Consider the following 24,079-nt stretch of genomic DNA (forward strand, 5'->3'; position numbering starts at 1 on the left):
AAATAAAAAAAGAATCATCAAAATCGGTTGGCGCGACATTGAGTTATTCGGCTATTAGTCGCGCACATACCTAATGCAATTTTAAGACTTATGTGATTTTCTCATGGATACCATTGTCAGACATGGACCAAAAAAAATCGGACCATTCGGGAAGCTATACCTTTCAAATAAAAAAAAAAAATCAAAATCGGTTCACCCAGTTAAAAGATATGAGGTAACAAACATAAAAAAAAAATAAAAAAAAAAAATACAGTCGAATTGATAACCTCCTTTTCTTACAGAAGTCGGTTAAAAATAATAATTATTCATTGATAATTGAATTCAATTTTTTTAGAAATATGCAATTTTTCATCAATGTTATCCGTAAAACTATTTTTAAAACCGACTTTACAGACAAACAGTTTATTTATATTATAATACAAACGTCATTCGTCCACATCTACGCTTCTGTAATAAAATATTTATTTCTTTGTAAACAATAATGTTTAAAGCTATAGTAAACTCTGAATCGCAGTTAATTTTCATTTCATGTACATTTCGCGTGTCCCTAATTACACTGATTGATGAACCTGAAGTCCTGAACTGAGGTAGTCCTCATGAATATTGAGAAGAGAGGACGCGTCACACTCTATTACACAAGCCAAATAACGTAGCAGAAATTGCTGGATTTGGTTTTACGCATTTCTTTATCTATATATATAAAATCGAAAGGTCACTCACTCATCACGAAATCTCAGAAACTACATGTGCTAGGAATCTCAAATTTTGCATAGGAGTTATTTATAGGACGTAGGTGCTCGCTAAGACAGGAATTTGCAATATTCGACTTCTAAGGGGTTGTTTTTGTATGAAACTTCGTTACTACAAATGCTAAGAGTCTCAAATTTTGCATAGACGACACTAGGACGTAGCCATGGAGACAGAAATGAATAATAACATAGTTCACGCGAGTGAAACCGCGAGCGGGCCGCTAGTAAGTTTATAAATTATATATTTTCTTAACTATGTGTTAAATTAAAATGTATTAAAGAAAATTAGTTAGTCAGCTTCACGCTGTATCCCGCACACAGCAGGGTAGGCTGAGGGAACCTAGTGTTAAGACACTCCCTTCCCCACTTTCAAGATTATTAATGTGAACATTTACTTTTGTGCTTATATATTCGTACATTATTGATTGATTCGATTGCCATTCGACGGAGAGATTTAACTTTTAAAGTGAGCCATTACGTGTTGCTACCTACTAAACAATTACCTATTTAAATTGAAAGTGATGTTTTTAACTACAAGTGAGAGTTGTTTTTGTGTTATATGTTGAATTTTTTATTAAAAAAAAATAAAAGTTACGATCGCTAGGATTAATTTTCTTAAAAATTACAAAATGTTGAAGCTACTATAAGTTACTAGTAAAATAAAAAACTACAATTAAAGGAGGTGAGCGTCAAAAAATAATAATAAAAGTTAAGTTAACTATTCTATAGAACCAACTACGAGTATAAAAATGTATATTAAGAAAATCGTTTTTTCCGGCCAATGATTTCATTTAATAATTTTCAATTCAGTTTAATTGAAACTGTCACCGTCATTTATTTAAATGTCAAATTAATTTATTGTTTGCAGACTGCGACTTCCATTCACAGAATCGAAACAAAACAAAGAAAAATAAAAACAATCTTTTAATTGATTTCATTGAATAAAATTAACACTCAATCGTATTTTGGCAATTTCAATAAATGAATGTGTAAGTAAAAAATATAATTCTTTTTTTTATTATCCATACCTATATTATAAATTCGGAAGTAACTCTGTCTGTCTGTCTGTCTGTCTGTCTGTCTTTTACGCAATCAGGGCAAAACCGCTAATTTAATTGTGATAAAATACTCGTATAGAGATACTTGAGGGTCTCGGGATGAACATAGGATACTTTTTTTCTCATATTTGTAATATTATCGGTATATACCAATATATTAAAATACTTATTAATTTGACATGCAATTTATACCGCCATGTTAATAACAACCGCTATGCGACCGTTGCTAAGCAACGATATGCAAAGTTTGTTGTTAGAAAACGTCACCCGAAATGAGCATCTCCCTATTGAAAATTGAAAATAATTTCATAAATATATTTAATAAATATTCGTATAGTTCAAGCGGGCGTAGCCGCGTTCGGGTCCACTAGTTTAAATATATTTTTTATTTCCATACAGCGTGAAGCTGAATTAGTATATTTAGTTAACAATAATCACTAAATATTACTTGTAGCTTAATTTTATATACATCGCAATTACAGTCACAGCGCATTGGAATAAACGTATGACTGAAAATTTGGCGGAAAGTGGAGAAAAGAGTGACAGTGTCTTAAAACTATTATTCCTCTGCCTAGATAGAGCTTGAAGCTTAAATAATAGTAATACTCACAGTTAATTAATTTGTTATTATATAACAGACAATGACGAAGGAACGTGCTGAGTTAGACCTCACTCAACAGCAGTAATCCATTCAATTAGCTCTATACCAGGGATTAACAGAATTATACGTTTTAATGGTAGTTTGAATCTCGTCTATTTTACGATAATCTTATTTGCTTCAAGCGAAATTTTATCACCTAGTTTCTTAATTAAATAAATAAGAAATAAACATGCAGCGCTAAGTTCCGCCATTCAAAATGCAATGCGTCGAATATTCTGTGTGTGAGTGTTTGAACTCTACGTTCCCTCTGCCTTTTCTCTACTATATACTGGATACAGTATGAAGCTTAATATATAAAGGATATACGTCCTATCCTATATCTTATAAAACAAAGTCGCTTTTCGTGTCTGTCTGTTGTTTCTAACTCTTCTTCTTCTAAACCACCCAACGGATTTTGATGCGGTCTTCACCATTAAGGCGGGTGTTTTTCGTAGAAGGTTTATATATAGTTTATTATTTGGACATTCTTATGTAAATTAACGTAAATACGATAAATGTGTATAAAGTCCTACCCGTTGAGACACTTTCGCGCATGCGCTGCTCTAATGGTAAGTACTACATGAAAAAAATGTACTGGAGTATTGTTTCTCTTAATAAGATCTATAAAAAAGTTCGCGAGAGCATATTCGTATCTTTTAAGAATAACGTGTAGTGATCATATTTCTGTCTAAAAATAATTATTTCAATATATTTTTTATTGTGAGGGATATTTTTCTATAATGGTATTAATCCTTATCCTTTAAAATACTTTATTAATTTTCTACGTTACACGAAGATAAAATTTGCTTTTTTCAATATTTCGAAATTGCGAATAGTTTTACAGAAAAACGCATTTAATTGTTGACACATCCCGCCGTTGACATATCAGCTGTATGTTACTCAAGTTTCACTTATCCCTTACTCTCAGTATATAAATAAGTACATTAGTTACGTTGGCCATTTAATGTAGACCAAAACTGTCTTTTACTGTTTTTCATTTTAATAAGTACTTTAGAAGTTGTTACAATATCAAAAAAATCCTTGCTGCGGCTCGGCGGCTCGCCACTCGCCATACGTCCGCCGCGCCCGCCTGCCTTACACGCATCGGTGGTTCAGTAGTAGAATGCTCGCCTGCCACGCGGGCGGCCCGGTTTCGATTCTCGGCCCATGCATTCTATTTAATTTTCCTCGCAGGCAGCCACGTCGTGCTTGCTTTTCATCAGGGACAGAATACCCCCTTCAGCATTAAACACAAGCTCGAAAAAAAAAACCCGGCTGCCTCTATAGCAACGAAGATTTAGTTAGATGCGTTTGCACGTATTGGATAATTGGAGTTGAATGTATTATTTCATCGCGATATATTTGGTTTCACATTTTTTGTAGTAGTTATTAGTAGGTAGGTTTTTGTTTATAATTTCTTCCGTTTAAAAATAGTCATTTAACTATCTAAAAATAGTCATTTAAATATATTTTAATAAGTTTTTGAAAAGATTAGTAGCACAGATTTAAAATTACGGTACCTACTAAAAATCCTTGCTGTGTAAAACAATTGGAAAATCGTTATTGAAACTACAAAAATGCGGGTTGCATTAGGGTTTAATTAATTTTCACATTATCTTAAGTGCTTTGCAAACATACATTACATGAATAATCCAGTAGTTAAAGCGGGCGAAGCCGCAAGGGGGTCGCTAGTATCTTATAAAACAAAGTCGCTTTTCGTGTCTGTCTGTTGTTTCTAACTCTTCTTCTTCTAAACCACCCAACGGATTTTGTTGCGGTTTTCACCATTAGGTCGAGTATTTTTCGTAGAAGGTTTATATATAGTTTATTATTTGTACATTCTTATGTAAATTAACATAAATACGAAAAATATGAATAAAGTCCTACCCGCTGAGACACTTTCGCGCATGCGCTGCTTTAATGGTAAGTACTACATGAAAAAAATGTACTGGAGTATTGTTCCTCTCAATGAGATCTACAAAAAAGTCCGCGAGAGCATATTTTTATCTTTTAAGGATAACGTGTAGTGATCATATTTCTGTCTAAAAATAATAATTTCAATATATTTTTTATTGTGAGGGATATTTTTCCATAATGGTATTAATCCTTATCCTTTAAAATACTTTATTAATTTTCTACGTTAAACGAAGATAAAATTTGCTTTTCACACAATTTCGAAATTGCGAATAGTTTAAGAGAAAAACGCATTTAATTGTTGACACATCACGTCGTTGACACTTCAGCAGTATCGACTCAAGTTTTACTTATCCCTTACTCTCAGCATATAAATAAGTATATTAGTTACGTTGGCCATTTAATGTAGATCAAAACTGTCTTTACTGTTTTTCATTTTAATAAGTACTTTAGAAGTTGTTACAATATCAAAAAATCCTTACTGCGAAACGGCTCGCCACTCGCCATGCGTCCGCCGCGCCCGCCTGCCTTACACGCATCGGTGGTTCAGTGGTAGAATGCTCGCCTGCCACGCGGGCGGCCCGTGTTTGATTCCCGGCCGATGCATTCTATTTAATTTTCCTCACAGGCAGCCACGTAGTGCTTGCTTTTCATCAGGGACAGAATACCCTCTTCAGCATTAACCACAAGCAAAAAAAAAACCCGCCTGCCTTTATAGCAACGAAGATTTAGATGCGTTTGCACGTATTGGATAATTAGAGTTGAATGTATTATTTCAGCGCGATATATTTTTTGTAGTAGTTATTAGTAGGTAGGCTTTTGTTTATAATTTCTTCCGTTTAAAAATAGTCATTTAACTATCTAAAAATAGTCATTTAAATATATTTTCATAAGTACTTGAAAAGATTAGTAGCACAGATTTAAAATTACGGTACCTACTAAAAAATCCTTGCTGTGTAAAACAATTGGAAAATCCTTATTGAAACTACGAAAATGCGGGTTGCATTGGGGTTTAATTAATTTTCACATTATATTAAGTGCTTTGCAAACATACATTATATGAATAATCCAGTAGTAAAAGCGGGCGAAGCCGCAAGGGGGTCGCTAGTATATATATAATATCTTATTTATCTTATTTATCTGCAATCCATTTCAAAATACATTTAAAATATAAATGTATAATTTGTATACTTCAACCATTTCCCGTTCCAGACCAGGCCAGGCTTTACGTGTCAGATGCATTAACGTCAGACCGGCGGTCAATTGATACATTGCCAAGCGGAAATTTAACACGAGCATCTCCCACTGCAGAGAGAGCAATTGCTCTATAGATAGATGGTCTCAAAAATTCGTTTAAGGTGTAGCTGACATGCAATTTAGGTTGTTTTTATACTTTTGGTTTGGTCCCGTACTTTTTAAAGAAGAAAGGAACCCTTATAAGATCAATTTGTTGTCTGTCTGTCTGTTAAGACCCTTTATCTCAAGAAAGCGTGGAGATATTGGGTTGAAATTCAAATCATATTCAAATATCTACGGCCCCATGATTTCCTGATATAAAAAAGATATTTCCATATTTACTTACAAAAAGATATGGCCGTTTTTATCGCAAACAATACGTATTTCGATACTATAAAAGGAATCAAAATTAATAGGGTACTTCCGGTTGACTTATAATTATGAAATTATTATTATATACATTTAATATAGGCTAGTGGTAGCACAGAAACTCAAAGCCGCATTTTACTTCGATACTAGAGCGAAAAAATAAAAATATAAATTTAAATAAATATTGTTTTTCCTCAAGTGAAAGTCGAACCTACAACCTGTCGAGCTTACAGTCATACTTTGAGCCCATGAACCACGACTGGCCTCTTAAATAAATCCATACCTATATTATAAATTCGAAAGTAACTCTGTCTGTCTGTCTGTCTGTCTGTCTGTCTTTTCCGCAATCAGGGCCAAACCGCTAATTTATTTGTGATAAAATACTCATATAGAGATACTTGAGGGTCCCGGGATGAACATAGGATACTTTTTTTTTCTCATATTTGTAATATTTTCGTTATATACCAATATATTAAAATAATTAATTTGACAAGGAATTTATTCCGCCATGTTAATAACAATCGTCGCTACGCGTTGCTAAGCAACAGCTTGCAAAGTTTGCTGTTTTAAGAAAACGTCACCCAAAGTGAGTTTGCTTAATGCATACATGGTGCGCGCCGATATAGATTTGTATACATTAACAAAAATTAGATGATTTCTATAATTTGATATTCATCCTTATGAAAATAAATATAATAGTCACTTTTAGCATTTCATCTAGATGGAAATTATAATTTACTGTATAACATTCTAATAAATAATTAAGATGTGACTGATTCCAAATGACCTAGCCTTCGGGCGGCATAATATGAGTATGACCGACGCGAACGGGCAGATGACTTTGATGATTTTGTAAATTTTTATAGATTTTCGAATTACTATTATTTTTTATGTAATTATTTGCTGCTTATAATTAATTTATCTCAGTTCGGTTATCTATACCGATGTTATACACTTAAAATATCGTAATTTTAATAATTTGGGATTTTATTTAATATTGTTCGCAAAAATTAATAATTATTTAATATAGAAAAATGTATAGTACGCGCGCACGGCATACTTTAGGTACTTTTTCTAATATTAAGAATTTCCTTTAGTTACTTTTACTTCTTTTGTTTGTTCATTTCGGTTACTCAGATATTTTTTCTAATAATAAATCTCCACTTATTATAATTTTTAACTTATTTTAATTATTTAGGCTTATATTTTCGCGGGCGTAGCCGCTTCCGGGCCCACTAGTTATTAATAAATGAATGCCCCCAGAACTCGGCAGAAAGTGGGGAACGGAGTGTCTTAACACTGCCTACCCAGCTGTGAGCAGGATACAGTGTGAAGTTGATTAATAATGATTAATTAATCCTCCTATATCTTATAAAACAAAGTCGCTTTTCGTGTCTGTCTGTTGCTTCTAACTCTTCTTCTTCTAAACCACCCAACGGATTTTGATGCGGTCTTCACCATTAAGTCGAGTGTTTTTCGTAGAAGGTTTATATATAGTTTATTATTTGTACATTTTTATGTAAATTAACATAAATACGATAAATGTGTATAAAGTCCTACCCGTTGAGACACTTTCGCGCATGCGCTGCTCTAATGGTAAGTACTACATGAAAAAAATGTACTGAAGTATTGTTCCTCTTAATAAGATCTACAAAAAAGTCTGCGAGAGCATATTCGTATCTTTTAAGAATAACGTGTAGTGATCATTTTTCTGTCTAAAAATAATAATTTCAATATATTTTTTATTGTGAGGGATATTTTTCCATAATGGTATTAATCCTTATCCTTTAAAATACTTTATTAATTTTCTACGTTAAACGAAGATAAAATTTGCTTTTTACACTATTTCGAAATTGCGAATAGTTTTACAGAAAAACGCATTTAATTGTTGACACATCCCGCCGTTGACACATCAGCTGTATGTTACTCAAGTTTCACTTATCCCTTACTTTCAGCATATAGATAAGTACATTAGTTACGTTGGCCATTTAATGTAGATGAAAACTGTCTTTTACTGTTTTTCATTTTAATAAGTACTTTAGAAGTTGTTACAATATCAAAAAATCCTTGCTGCGAAACGGCTCGCCACTCGCCATGCGTCCGCCGTGCCCGCTTGCCTTACACGCATCGGTGGTTCAGTGGTAGAATGCTCGCCTGCCACGCGGGCGGCCCGGGTTCTATTCCCGGCCCATGCATTCTATTTAATTTTCCTCACAGGCAGCCACGTCGTGCTTGCTTTTCATCAGGGACAGAAGCATTAACCACAAGCTCGAAAAAAAAACCCGGCTGCCTCTATAGCAACGAAGATTTAGATGCGTTTGCGCGTATTGGATAATTGGAGTTGAATGTATTATTTAAGCGCGATATATTTGGTTTCATATTTTTGTAGTAGTTATTAGTAGGTAGGTTTTTGTTTATAATTTCTTCCGTTTAAAAATATTCATTTAACTATCTAAAAATAGTCATTTAAATATATTTTAATAAGTACTTGAAAAGATTAGTAGCACAGATTTTAAATTACGGTACCTACTAAAAAATCCTTGCTGTGTAAAACAATTGGAAAATCCTTATTGAAACTACAAAAATGCGGGTTGCATTAGGGTTTAATTAATTTTCACATTATCTTAAGTGCTTTGCAAACATACATAACATGAATAATCCAGTAGTTAAAGCGGGCGAAGCCGCAAGAGGGTCGCTAGTAGTTAATAAATTTAAAGTAAATTTCAATGTAAAAAATAAACTTTTCAGTCGTGCGTAGATTATCGAATAGTTACTATGAATGAGTTGCGGTAGTTATGAGTTTTAACGACGCAACTTAGTACAACTCCTCTCGTAAACTAGTTAAAAAGTACTTTAACTCACATTTTTTCCCATTTCTTTTATGCCAAAGGTATTATATAAATATTTTATAAATAAAAATAGTGTTTAAAATATGAATTCTAGGTGTTTTTTTCAGCTACACGCTGTATTCCGCTTGTAGCAAGATAGACAGAGAAAGCCTAGTGCTAGCACACTCCACTCTGCGCGCTTTTCCTCGACAGCAAAGCAAAGAAATGAAAATAGTAAACATTTCATTTTCTCGAGTGGTAATGGAACCCATAACCTGTCAAATGCGCGCGCCCATGCGCCATGGCTGGCCTCAAGTAAATCTATGGATATAAAATATAAATAATAAATTTCGAAATCCAATATTAAGGTTTTCGATATTAAGAGCCCTATTAAATTTCTATGTTCCATAAACTTAAATACGTCTGTTGTTTATTTTAGCTTAAATTACTGTTTGTAATAACAATATCAATATTATATTTCGTTACTAGAATCGCTTTCACTCTGAAAGTTGTTATTTATTTTTGGAAAGGTGAATCATTATTAAAATTATCACAAAAGTGTGATTTTGTAAATGAATAGTGAATAGTTTAAATTAAAAAGTGTGACTGTGAACCTGACAGGTCATGGGTTCGATTACCTCTCGGGGGAATGTAATATTTACTGTTTTCATTTCTTCTTTCTAGCATCGAGGCAAAGCGCGGCGTTAAATTCCACCCCTCGACGTGCAATGCCTGTAGAATTCAGCAGAAATTGCTTAACACCCTCACCCTCCTCCAAAGAGCCTATTAATACAGAGTGAAGCTGACCTAAACTAATATATATATATATATATATATATATATATATATATATATATATATATATATATATATATATATAAATTAAATGACTACTAAAAACGTCCAATATTATTTTTACATATATATTAATGACACGATAATATTTTTGTACCATCAAATGGGCAGAGACGTTTTAGCCATTTATTTATACTTCGGCCTTCCGAAATGGCTTGCGGTGGACTACCGTATACTGCAGTATACAAATGAAAACGTAATATCATTTTTAAGACCAGTACTCCTATAGTTTGCTTCACGCTATATCCCGCACATAGCAGGATAGGCAGAGGAAATCTGGGAATTAGTGTTAAGACATTCCGTTCCCTACTTTCCGGCGAATTCTAAACGCATTGCGTGTTGAGTGGCGAAACTCAACGCCGCCCTTTATCTCGTTACTAGAGCGAAAAAATGAAAATATTAAATATTAGTTTTCCCCGAGTGGGAATCGAACTTCAAAATTCTAATTAAATATTAGTTTTCCCCGAGTGGGAATCGAACTTCAAAATTCTACTTCTTGCGATTATACCTCTACACATTCTTACTAAATACATTTATGAAACGACATATTAAGAAATAAATAAAAAAATGCCTTATATAACATATTAAAAAATAAATTCAATTTATATCAAAATCTATCTATATTTTATACTAGTTAAACAACAAATAAAAACAAGAAAACAATGAAAATTAAGTTAACATCATATAAAATTTGAACTCACATCCACCTGTACCTCGATATCGATGAAGTAACAATATTAAATAATTTTACGTGGTCGACCCACAGAAACTTTATAGCTCTAGAAAACCGTTCACGTGAAATTCATTACCAATTGACCATAGAGTTTGTAATATATTTTGGTTAACTGTATGTTTTTTAATTTAATTTTACATATTAGATAATAAACGTATATATTTAGGAATAGCTTTAAAAAGAGATACTTATAGCTTATCATTTTTTTTATCAGCTTCACGCTGAATCCCGCAGACTGCAGGGTAGGCAAGGAAACCTAGTGTTAAGTTTCCCATTTTTTCCGCCGATTTCTGGAGGCATGGTGTGATAAGAGGCCGAAATCAACTCCTCGAATTTTTCCACCTGGTACCAGAGTGAAGAAATGAAAATATTAATAAACCGTAAAATTTACATTCAGAAGTTGCACTACAATTTCCAATAGATTTATTTCAATCAATAAACCTATGCAATACCAATACAACTACAGTAGGTACAAATATAAGAAAAAATATCTCAATCATAGCCAGAAATAATTTTAATCTTTTATTCTAAAAGGAAAACATTTTATTTTTTCCATTTGTAATAATCCAGCAATTGTTTCAGCATTTCTCGAGGCGTTTTTAATCTAAAGCAACTTGTGCGAGTTCGTAGGTTTATTGTTAAATTAAAAGACTCTTTCTGTAGATAATGTTTATAATAATGTAAATTTGAGACAACATTCACCATTCATTGAGGTCGTCATGGTGCAGGGGCACAAATGTGTGACTGTAACGCAACGGTTGTAGGTTCGATGGGATGGAATATTTTCATTTCTTCGCTCTAACACCAAGACAAAAGCTCGGCGTTGAGTTACGTCAACATGCAATGTGAAAAAAAGTAGGGAAGGGAATGTATTTACACTAGCCCTGCGCCACGACGGCTTCAGTTCAGTTAAGCCATACCTTTAGTTGAGATAACATTAAAATAAGTTTTCATCCAAGCAAGCATATAAATGACATTAAAAGAGCAAAACCAAAAAATTAAATGTACAATAATTTCTTATGGGCTAAGCTAATTAAGAAGTTTACCCTCATTTCATGTAAATTTTCTTACTTCGAACTTGTCACTCGTTCTTTACTAAAGTTTTAAGTAATTCAATTTTAAGAGGAAACTTTTAATGACGAATTAGATTTCTAATTTTAAATTCGAGCGGAGAGCTCCCTAATAGTCGTTAGTGGGAATAATTAAATCTGAGTGGTTGCAGACGCAAGACCTCATTTGATTATTTCCAATAGAAAGGAACGATTTTACTACAAATTGACATATCAGAATTAAAGAACTTTTAATATTCTGGATACATCCAGAGATATAATATTATTTTGGGTGGCATATAGTTTCGAAGCTACAAGGCCAAACTGTATGCCCCGATTGGGGTAGTTTGGGGGGGCATGGTAGCAAATCAGATTCGCGAATCGCTGAAAGTAAACCAATTAAATTATATAATGTAATATTAAGGTAAAACTCATGTTAATAAAAACTCATAATTGCTTAAATGTAATAAGAGAGCCTCGCTCCTGTTTTTCCTTAATTAACATGTTTGTACCTACAGCATAAATATTCATATATTCAAAGTACGTAGAATATTTATACATAAAATTTACTGGTTTTTCCGTAACTATATATAAACAAAAACTGTTATTATCGTTGTAGGTGATTAAACTTTTATTCCGCACGTATAAGTGTAGGCAGACGGAACTTCGAAACCAAGTGTTAAAACTCTCCGTACTCACTAAGACACTTCCGTTTCCCACTCTCCGCTGTATTCTGGAAACATTATGTTTTAAATGGCTGAATTCAACCGCGCTTTGACTCTTTATCAGAGCATGGAAAATAAAAATAATATGTAAGTATCATCATTTCATTTTCTTACACTATGCAGGGACTAGTTCCACCACTAAACAAGCGATGCCTCCAGAAAACGACGGAAAATGAGGTACGGAGTGTCTTAACACTAGGTTCCCGTTTCCCATAGCACGAAGAACAAGGCGATAGTGATTTATTTTTATATTTTTTTATTAATATAAGTTCAATATTTTGAAATATATATATATATGCTAGTCGTTAACGCTAACCGGAATACATAACGTGGTTAGCCCTATATGAGCAAGGCTGTCGCTCTCATTACGTAAACCCTCTAACTATATTAAAATGTTCTGTGATTATTACCAATTACTGTTAATTCAAAATCTGTTTTTATATAAATTATAACATAGTTTATACATATAATCTATATATATATGTAGAAGCATCAGAAGGGGCCTCAAAGCGGTCTTGGCTATCACTATTCTTTTGTGGGCGTTGTAGCAACAGAGATGTTTAAATAAAAGTCACACTTATATTCCACAATGTCTTATTACTCATTTACATAACAGTTTTACAATAAATCTCACAAGATTAACAAAATTACAATAGATTAGGAGCCAATAGGTTAATTGGTGAACATCTCACGCCATAGCTGTCAACCAATGACGTCTGCTATAACTCGTGGCTACACCTACTACCCTATTCGGGGTTACCCGCTCCATTTTAAATATTCTTCTAATATAATCCATTACATAAATCAATTAAAATCAAAATGCAATAATTGCGAAATTATAATTAAAACTAATACATAGCAGCGCGCCGTCACGGCCGTCCTGCATCGTCACACGTCCTCGTGTGCATAGGTTCAATCTGTGAACAATAAACATAGTGCTTTGCAATACGTCCCGTTCGGTCTTCCTGACCACACAATATCTCCCCTTAGTGGATGTAACAGTGAACTCATAGTGATTACAATTTTATAAGTGTATTACAAATACTACGAAATGTTTCGTATAAGGCAAACATAACAATCTTACAAATGTCAATACCACATAGGCTAACAGTCACACAGACAAGTCATTGCCTCAACGGTTAGTAATTGCCACACAGGCCAGTCATTGCCACACAGGCCAGCCATTGCCACACAGGCTAGTACTTGCCACACAGGCTAGTCATTGCCACACAGGCTACTCGTCGCCACACAGGCTACTCGTCGCCACACAGGCTACTCGTCGCCACACAGGCCACTCGTCGCCACACAGGCTACTCGTCGCCACACAGGCCACTCGTCGCCACACAGGCCACTCGTCGCCACACAGGCCACTCGTCGCCACACAGGCCACTCGTCGCCACACAGGCCACTCGTCGCCACACAGGCCACTCGTCGCCACACAGGCTAGTCGTCGCCACACAGGCTAGTCGTCGCCACAAAGGCTAGTCGTCGCCACAAGGGCTAGTAGTTGCCACAAAGGCTAGTCGTTGCCACAAGAGCTAGTCGTTGCCACAAGGGCTAGTCGTTGCCATAAAAGCTAGTTTTTCTTTTTGCTTTTTTTTTTTTTTTTTGTTTGTTTAGTTTGTCTTAGCTTTGTTTGTTTGTCTTAGCCACACAGGCTACTACAGGGTAAAAGGGTATGTAACTATTTAACATGGCCGTCATCGGCACATTCTGACTTTATTTTGTTGCTTGCAATCTCCGGCACTACTACGTGCTATTAGAATTGAAAGCCAATTACTACGGGCTTACGGGCTCTTTTAAGAGTCTTGAAAATTTTGGGGCAAGCTTGGTTTGGTTACAGCACATAATCACCTACTTAATTCTTTAACTTTGCTTTACGTTTATCAAACTAAACCTTCTCAGAAGAAGCATTAGCTTCTTTTGCTCGTGTCGATTGCTCGATAATAAGATTCAAATCAAATTCATCCGTGGCTAACTACATTAAGATTAGAGGCATAGGAACCTTTACTACTAACAATTCTAAAGGACTCGCCCTGGTTATCCTACTCATAATAGCTGCGCTAATGGCTAGCTGTTTGTCAGGTAGTGCATCTTACCATGATTTATTATTATCTATCTCGATAGAGCTGACTTTATTAAAGAGCATTCGGCAACAGAGCCGAAACAAAATGAAAACTTCTCACCAGATTCATCTAAGAACTGATCCACAGCTAGTTGAATGGAGTAAACATTCCACCATCGTTCAACCCGTTCATCGCTTGCCTTGGTATCCATACTAATGCAGCGCATTGCGATGTGGCCGCATTCACCACACGTGAAGCAAGCTGGAGTAATCACCTTCATCTGTACGCCAGCTTCCTTTGACTGTCGAGATGAGGTAGTATCTGAAATCTCACAACGTGAATAAGAAATTGCTATTACAACTACTATTTCCACAACAATCACTGGATACGTGACCCTGCTTGTCACAGTTATAGCATCTCTGTGATGTTTCTATTAGTGGCTTTTTCACTTTCATAGTCGGAGTAGTCTTCTCACCAATCGGATGTCCTCTTTTTCTTTGAAACAGACTGGAGCGAGCATTTCATTCCCAAGGTGTGTTATCATTTATAACATCATTAATTTGGTTATAATCTTAGCTGGCAGCTATTCTGCATGACATTCAATAGACATTATTTCCATACATGTTTATCCTATAAATATTTCTGAACAGTGTAATAAGCTGCGCCCGGCATACGCAGATAAAGCAGTCGTCCCTCCTTGGACCACTTGGACATCAACAGTATCAAATCTAGTTGAGAACAGATCTTTTAATTGTGGCCATTTAATTCCGGGAAAAACTAGATTGAGCAAGCCTTGATGACGCCAATCCCTTAGGTGCCTGAGCATTATAAAAGGCTTGATCCCAGGTTTCTCCTTTTGCCAGTAAAACGGTGTCATCAGCAAAAGACACAATTTTTCAAAAGTTTATAGGTAAGTTCAATACTAAAAATAGTGTTGGTCCCAATATACTTCCCTGTGGAATGCCATATTTGATAGGAAGGTTTATGCTGGTATTTTATTCTATTTTAGTGCATTGCATTCTATCCGTGAGATAGCTTTCGAATAGTTTGTGTTCGTTACCTCTCACACCAATTTCAAAGTCAGTTCTTTTTAACGAATTTATAATTATTACAACTTCAATTTCATCAGTATCAAATAAAACGAACGACGATTTAATGTTATCTATTTGTGGTTTTCCACTGATATTGGGAGACGTTTTTTTTTTATCTTCTCGGCAAGATTTCCACCAATGCTAACGTAATATTTATTAACTAAGTCAACTGAATCCTGCGAGAACTTGAGTTTCGCATTAAATCAGAAGCGATATTCTTATTGTCACGAATACTTAACTTATTTTTTAATACTTTCGATAATTTCTTATTATTTGATTTTGCTCTCACAATCTCGAATTTGTCAAATTCTCTCTTAACTCTTTTTGTGTCTTGTTCATTGTAATTATCATATCACTGCCAAAATAAGTTTTTCTTGTAAACATATGTCACACCAAGTGCGAGCGTCGTGGTCTGCAGCATCAGAATTAAACTTTCGTTACATTATTTTTAAATGTCAGATATTAATGGCTCCCGTAAAATTTTGTTTCTGCATGTCAAAAATAGATTTTCAACTTCACATTTTTTTACAATTTTCACATCTTGTCAAATTTTAACACTTTGTCCTGTATTTTATTCCTTATTCGTTGCTGGTAATCCCACTTCTGATGTAGAAGCATCAGAAGGGGCCTCAAAGCGGTCTTGGCTATCACTATTCTTTTGTGGGCGTTGTAGCAACAGAGATGTTTAAATAAAAGTCACACTTATATTCCACAATGTCTTATTACTCATTTACATAACAGTTTTACAATAAATCTCACAAGATTAACAAAATTACAATAGATTAGGAGCCAATAGGTTAATTGGTGAACATCTCACGCCATAGCTGTCAACCAATGACGTCTGCTATAACTCGTGGCTACACCTACTACCCTATTCGGGGTTACCCGCTCCATTTTAAATATTCTTCTAATATAATCCATTACATAAATCAATTAAAATCAAAATGCAATAATTGCGAAATTATAATTAAAACTAATACATAGCAGCGCGCCGTCATATATATAAAAGGACTTGTCCTCACTGACTGAGGTAAGACGCACGCTCGTAGAAACGTGGTATTTGGAGAGATGTTTACTTTCGTAATCTGGACATCCACTAAGAAGGGCTTTTGGAAAATTTTTACCTTAGAGGGGTTAAATAGGGGTTGAAAGTTTGTATGGAAAAAATTTAAATCTTCACCGATTTTTATAAAATTGTAAATTCAGACTCTTACAAATATTTAATTGAACACGTGTTTATTAGAATTCACCACTAAGGGCGCAAATAAACAGTCGAAGCTGCGCGCGTCCGCTAGTAGTATATAATATCAAAATTTAAATAAATTTTACTATTTTATATAGCATTTTGAATTACTTAATAAAAGAAATATTAAATATAAAATTTGTGTTTGAGATAAAAGTTATTGCTGCATATAAGAATTCACGTTTAAAAGTCCACTGAGCAATTTGAGAGTAAAGTTGTGAATTGAATTTTAAGAGGGTTGATGGAGGCACGTTTTAAACACGTAACGTTGTGCAGGAATTTTCAATCAGCGTCATCGCTCTCCTGCCAGCAATAGTTGCCAAATGTATAGAATTTTCCAGAAAATTCTGAATATTATAAAAATATGAAAGCTACCTGTTTTTCCATCTAATGCACAAGAATGAATATTAAAATCATATTTTATTTAATTTTATAATCTAAACTCATGAATTATATACGAAATATTTTGTTAATTCATATTTCTCAATCTCATCACAGAGAGATTCTGGTAACTACTTTTTGTAATTTTCCATAATATTTGGTTGGAGTATGTACCATTGAACCTGGTGAGATCCAACTAGACAAACATAACTTTTTTGGTTGTGGTTATTCAACTCAAATCAAGCAATTATTATGTATTTTACACTTCAATAAAATCTACAACTTTATTATTATTGATAGCCCCAACACAAATCATGTTTCTAATTAATTAACAATGTAGGATAGGACTTACGGTATAAATCTAAATATTTCCATACAACTTGCTACACTCCTTTGCATCTATACAAGTATAACACCACGCAGACGACAGCTCACAGGATGAATATTCGAATTTGCATCGCAACCCCGCTAAATGAGCCTATCGGACACAAAGCGACCGACATTTTGCACTAAATCTCGAAAATTGATCACAATTTGAATGGGTTCTTGGTACATACATATATACACATGGCATATATACATAGCTTCACGCTTTATCCCTTGCAGAGTAATCAGAGAGAACTCTACATATCTCTTTCGCCTCGTCCACTGTCTTACATGCCCTTCGGGGGGTCCTGATGCTTTTTACATGACCTTCCTCCAGTATCATTGATACTGTATTTTCGAAGGTCAACCGAGGTCTCCCCCTACCTCTCTTACCGCTCACCTTTCTATCATTATGTAGGGTTCTTGGTATTATATTTAAATAATTTAAACAAAATCTAAACAGTAAATAATAAAACTAGCTGTCATAACAGTAACAGAAGCATGTAAACGTTACAGCATATACTATAACAAATGTAAACGCGACGGTCGTGGGTTCGATTCCCACTCGGGTGAATAAATTTCTTAATAATGTTAATTTCCGTCAGTCTCGTATTATATATGTAGTATATGTGCATAAGTAAGCAAGTTATTTGTTTAAAAATATATTTTTTATTATCTATATTTTAATCTGTTTAAGCTTTTACTTTTAGTACCGAAATAAAAAAAATGTCTTCTTATATAATATTATTAATACTATATTAATAATAGTCCACCGTTTAAAAGCAATTTCAACGTCGTATCGTTTAGGGCAGTGCTATTAAATTTCATTCTAAAGCTAATATTTATGGGAGTACGAGGATTGGCAATTTCCTTGATATGAAGCGGCGCGGAGTTGCTACCTTAGTTTGGTTAGATAATATTATAATGGATAGTAAACATTTTATAAAAGTTATAGTTTAAAATAGGATTTTTAGCTTAGATCTTCAGCTTCACGCTATATCTCGCTTTCAGCAGGGTAGGCAGAGGGAACCTAGTGTTACTCCGTTCTCCATTTTACGCCAAGTTTTGCGTATTAAGTGGTTGAACTCTACGCCAGGCTTTGTGCCTGGCTTTGGTCCAGAGCGAAGAAATGAAAATATTGATAAATAATACCACCAAGAGGGAATCGAACCCATTACAGCCACTCAAGATGACCTCTGCGCCACCACTGGCCTTATGGCACAGCTAAAAAAAATCAATAGATAGATATAATTGTATATCAAATTTTTAAAGATTGTAAGTTCCTTTAGTCGGTCCCTGACTGGTCCTCTATACACAATGTTTATTATATTTCTTAAGCAACAATAGGCTACAATTTTTATATTTTAACACAAAAGTTTTCTCTGGTGTCTTAAGTAGCTCGGGACGCTAAGTGCATTAGGTTGTTTTAAAAATAAATTGCACTTTGTATTTACGCAAGGAAAACTTTATAAAACTACCTACTTCCATTCTTGTATTCTTCCTCGCATACGTGTATTACAAGACTTGAATTATTTATGTTTTAAACTTTCTTTCACAATATATTGAAGCCAGTCGTGGAAGATGCACAAACCAAAGACTGTAACCGCAACAGGTTATGGGTTCGATTCCCATTCGAAGAAATATTTTTTTTATTTTGATTTCCTCGCCCTAGTAACGTGGCACTCATCAGGCAATGCCTCTAGAGTTCGACAGACAGCGTGAAAGAAACTTTCTTACTGGGAACTGACTGTCAATTTCTCTCTGCCTACCCTGCTATTTGCGGGATACAAACGTAAAGCTAAAAATTAGCTATACATGATAATAGAAAATAGTCGAATACTATCATCAATTACAATATTTTATAGGCTTTCAGTACAAACATATTTACACATTATGTATAAATTAATTTTTAACAAAAACAAAAACCGACTTCTAACAACGAACTAAAAAGTGAAAAATAATTATATAAAGATTTTATAATTTTGAAGTCGGTGCCAAGTAAAACAAACAGGCTTAGTAATTAGATATTGTAGTAAAGGTGTTGTAGCATTAGTTTGACACCGACTTCAAAATTATAAAATCTTTATATAATTATTTTTCACTTTTTAGTTCCTTGTTAGAAGTCGGTTTTTGTTTTTGTTAAAAATTAATTTATTTTACGATTTTTAGTGATGGGTAGATCTTAAAATGATGCTTCTTGAACGAGTGGCGATGGTGGTGGTAGTGGTTGTCAACGAGTGGTTGTGATTGTTCTATATAAAACTTCATTTAATTAGCTATTATTTTTGTGCAAAGTTACATTTTGGTATATTGATAAGAACAAACATAAAAAGTATTCGGGTGAATTCGGAATCTCCCTTTTTTGAAGTTGGTTGAAAATGAGAACATCCTCTTTTTTGAGATTGGTTGAAAAGAAATGCAACGATCAGGAATCTCACTTCTAACATCAATTTAAAAAGTTTTTGCTTGTAACTATTACAGTATAATCATTTTTTTTCAAACTTTCTCAATTTTCACCGGATTCCTTAATCGGAACCTAACCAAACTTTCACAAAATTATCCTTGAAGTGTATCCTTTCAAATAAAAAAAGAATCATCAAAATCGGTTAGCGCGACATTGAGTTATTCGTCTATTTGTCGCGCACATACCTAATGCAAATTTAAGACTTATGTGATTTTCTCATAGATACCATTGTCAGACATGGACCAAAAAAAAATGGGACCATTCGGGAAGCTTCACCTTTTAAATAAAAAAAAATTTTCAAAATCGGTCCACCCAGTCAAAAGTTATGAGGTAACAAACATAAAAAAAAAAAAAAAAAAAAAAAAAATACAGTCGAATTGATAACCTCCTTTTCTTACAGAAGTCGGTTAAAAAAGCATCCCAATATCGCTTAGTTAGTAAGAAAAAGATAAGATTTAAAGCATACATATTTAGAGTCAGTCAGTCAGTCAGTCAGTCAGTCAGTCAGTCAGTCAGTCAGTCAATAATTTAAGTCATAATTTAAAATTATACTAATCTATTAAATGACATTATTACCGTATTAAAAAGTTAACAGGATGAAACACTATTGTGATGTATTGAAGCGTGATTCAATTATATACTAATTTAATAAACCAAAGTGCACTGACCATGTAAGCTAATATTGGCTTAATGTTTGTGGGCCTTGCCAACTTTTAAATGTAACGCATAATAATTATAAAAGTTTATATAATTTTATAATTATTAACTTAGAGCATGCTTTTATTATAACTACGAATAATATTAAAATTTTATGCCTATTGCCTAGCATTAAGACAACTCTTTTCTCCACTTTTCGTAATATTTACTAGGAAATTAATATTAACCAATCAACGCATGTACAGTCAATCCCCCTCCCGTCCAGACTTCTACAGTCCTTTGGAGTACATAAATAATAAAAGTTCTAAATTAACACCATCAAAAGATTGCGAAAAAAGATTTAGAAAGAGAAACGTTTATGCTTCGCTTTTGCAACGTTTTGTATGAAATCGGCGAATAATCAAAAGCTATAGAGTAGCTCCCATTGAGCTAGAGTAATGAAATTTGGCAAGAATTTAACCTATTATTATAAATATGTTAGACAACCAGAAGTTTTTGAGTCCGAATCGTAATAGACCGGATATTTAATTAAAAACATTAGTTTTTTAATATGAAATTTTTTTTGGTTAAGAAAAATATAAAAATTTTACATATTTATTTTGAATATTTGATTATTTTTAGTACAATAACGACAATAACGATTTTGCTGTCAAAGCTTAATTCTGAATTAGGACAATAAAATGTCACATCCACTTAAAATATAAATAAATTTCACTTTAATTGGCGCTCTTCATAAAATATTTTAGGGCCGCAGACAGCCAAGAGTAATTATTGTCAATTACAGCATTTATATAAATTAAGAATTTTCTAAGGTTGTTCCTTAAAGTCTTATTCCTCCTTATTATTTGACTAGTTACACACCGTTTCCATTAAAAAATTTCTATATCCCACTTTTCGCCGAATTTTCGAGGCATTGTGTGTTGATATGCGGAACTTAACGCCACGCCTTACCTCGTTGCCAGAGCAAAGAAAATAAAAATATTAAATATTTAATTTCTCCGAGTGTGAATTGAACCCACTACCGTCGCGTGTGCAGTTACACGCTCTTGCCACTGCACAACGACGCCCTCAACGAAATATTACTTTAGCAAGCGTTATATGACAAAGAAATACTACGAAATAACAACTAGTATATATAGTTACTAGAGCGAAAAAATGAAAATATTAAATATTAGTTTTCCCCGAGTGGGAATCGAACTTCAAAATTCTACTTCTTGCGATTATACCTACACATATTCTCACTAAATACATTTATGAAACGACATATTAAGAAATAAATAAAAAAATGCTTTATATAACATATTAAAAAATAAATTCAGTTTATTATATCAAAACCTATCTATATTTTATACTAGTTAAACAATAAATAAAAACAAGAAAACTATGAAAATTAAGTTAACATCATATAAAATTTGAACTCACATCCACCTGTACCTCGATATCGATGAAATAACAATATTAAATAATTTTACGTGGTCGACCCACAGAAACTTTATAGCTCTAGAAAACCTTTCACGTGAAATTCACTGCCAATTGACCACAGAGTTTGTAATATGTATATTTTGATTAACTGTATGTTTTTTAATTTAATTTTACATATTAGATAATAAACATATATATTTAGGAATAGCTTTGAAAAGACATACTTACAGCTTATCATTTTTTTTTATCAGCTTCACGCTGAATCCCGCAGACAGCAGGGTAGGCAAGGAAACCTAGTGTTAAGTTTCCCATTTTTCCCGCTGATTTCTGGAGGCATAGTGTGATAAGAGGCAGAAATCAACTCCTCGAATTTTGCCACCTGGTACCAGAGTGAAGAAATAAAAATATTAATAAACCGTAAAATTTACATTCAGTAGCTGCACTACGATTTCCAATGGATTTATTTCAATCAATAAACCTATGCAATACCAATACAACTACAGTAGGTACAAATATAAGAAAAAATATCTCAATCATAGCCAGAAATAATTTTAATCTTTTATTCTAAAAGGAAAAACATTTTATTTTTTCCATTTGTAATAATCCAGCAATTGTTTCAGCATTTCTCGAGGCGTTTTTAATCTAAAGCAACTTGTGCGAGTTCGTAGGTTTATTGTTAAATTAAAAGACTCTTTCTGTAGATAATGTTTATAATAATGTAAATTTGGGACAACATTCACCATTCATTGGGGCCGTCATGGGGCATGGTTACAACGGTGTGACTGTAGCGCAACGGTTGTGGATTCGTTGGGATGGAATATTTTCATTTCTTCGCTCTAACACCAAGACAAAAGCTCGGCGTTGAGTTACGTCAACATGCAATGTGAAAAAAAATAGGGAAGGGAATGTATTTACACTAGCCCTGCGCCACGACGGCTTCAGTTCAGTTAAGCCATACCTTTAGTTGAGATAACATTAAAATAAGTTTTCATCCAAGCAAGCATATAAATGACATTTAAGAAGCAAAACCAAAAAATGAAATGTACGATAATTTCTTATGGACTAAGCTAATTAAGAAGTTTACCCTCATTTCATGTAAATTTTCTTACTTCGAACTTGTCACTCGTTCTTTACTAAAGTTTTAAGTAATTCAATTTTAAGAGGAAACTTTTAATGACGAATTAGATTTCTAATTTTAAATGCGAGCGGAGGGCTCCCTAATAGTCGTTAGTGGGAATAATTAATCAAATCAAATCAAATCAAAAACACTTTATTGCACAAAGAAGATTTAAATTACACAATTAAATTTGTAATTTAGATACAGTGCATAGGCGGCCTTATCACTGTAAGTGATTTCTTACAGGCAACCCTTTTTTTTAACAAAAACTAATAGTATGATACAATTGGTGGCGGTTAACTTTGCATAAAGATATTTTGTACTTTATTATATCAAACATATAAACATACGCTATTCATATATAAATACATACATACATAAATACATACATACATTCATAAATACATACATATATACATAAATACACACATAGATACCACATATACATTCATATAGAGATACAATACTTACATATACTTACATATACATATGCACAAAACAGATACATAGATTATAACGATAGGTAGTACTCCTTTAGCCGGCGCTTAAAGATACCAACTGATGTCGACTGCCTGATACACCTGGGTAACTCGTTCCATAATTTCGCCGTTTTTACGGTAAATGATTCACTGTAGCACTTGGTGCGACATAGTGGAACCTCCAATACGTTGTCATATCTTGAACGGAGATTGAAAGACTGAGAGTGGGAGCCCAGGAAAGTGAATCTTTGTTTGAGGTATGAAGGAGTTAAAGGAAGATACAAGATAGAGTATAAAAGGATAAGTGCATGATAATTGCGTCGATGCATGATGGTCAACCATTTAAGTTGAACTCGATGTTGAGTAATATGGTCATACTTCCGCAATCCAAAAATGAACCTAATTATTACATTTTGAAGACGTTCGAGCTTGTTTAGCAATTGCTGTGACAAATCTAGGTAACAGGAATCTGCGTAATCCAGAATGGGAAAGAGAATGGATTGAGCTAAAGATATTTTGGTTTTAAGCGGCAATAAATTTTTCCATCTCTTTACCCTCCCAATAGCAGCAAAAGCTTTTCGACTTAACTCTGCTATTTGAGGAACCCATGTCAAAGAACTATCCATCCTGATACCCA

Source organism: Heliconius melpomene, chromosome 11 (assembly GCF_056956725.1).
Source record: "Heliconius melpomene rosina isolate 202511_hmr_F chromosome 11, ASM5695672v1, whole genome shotgun sequence".
NCBI classification, from domain to species: Eukaryota; Metazoa; Arthropoda; class Insecta; order Lepidoptera; family Nymphalidae; genus Heliconius; species Heliconius melpomene.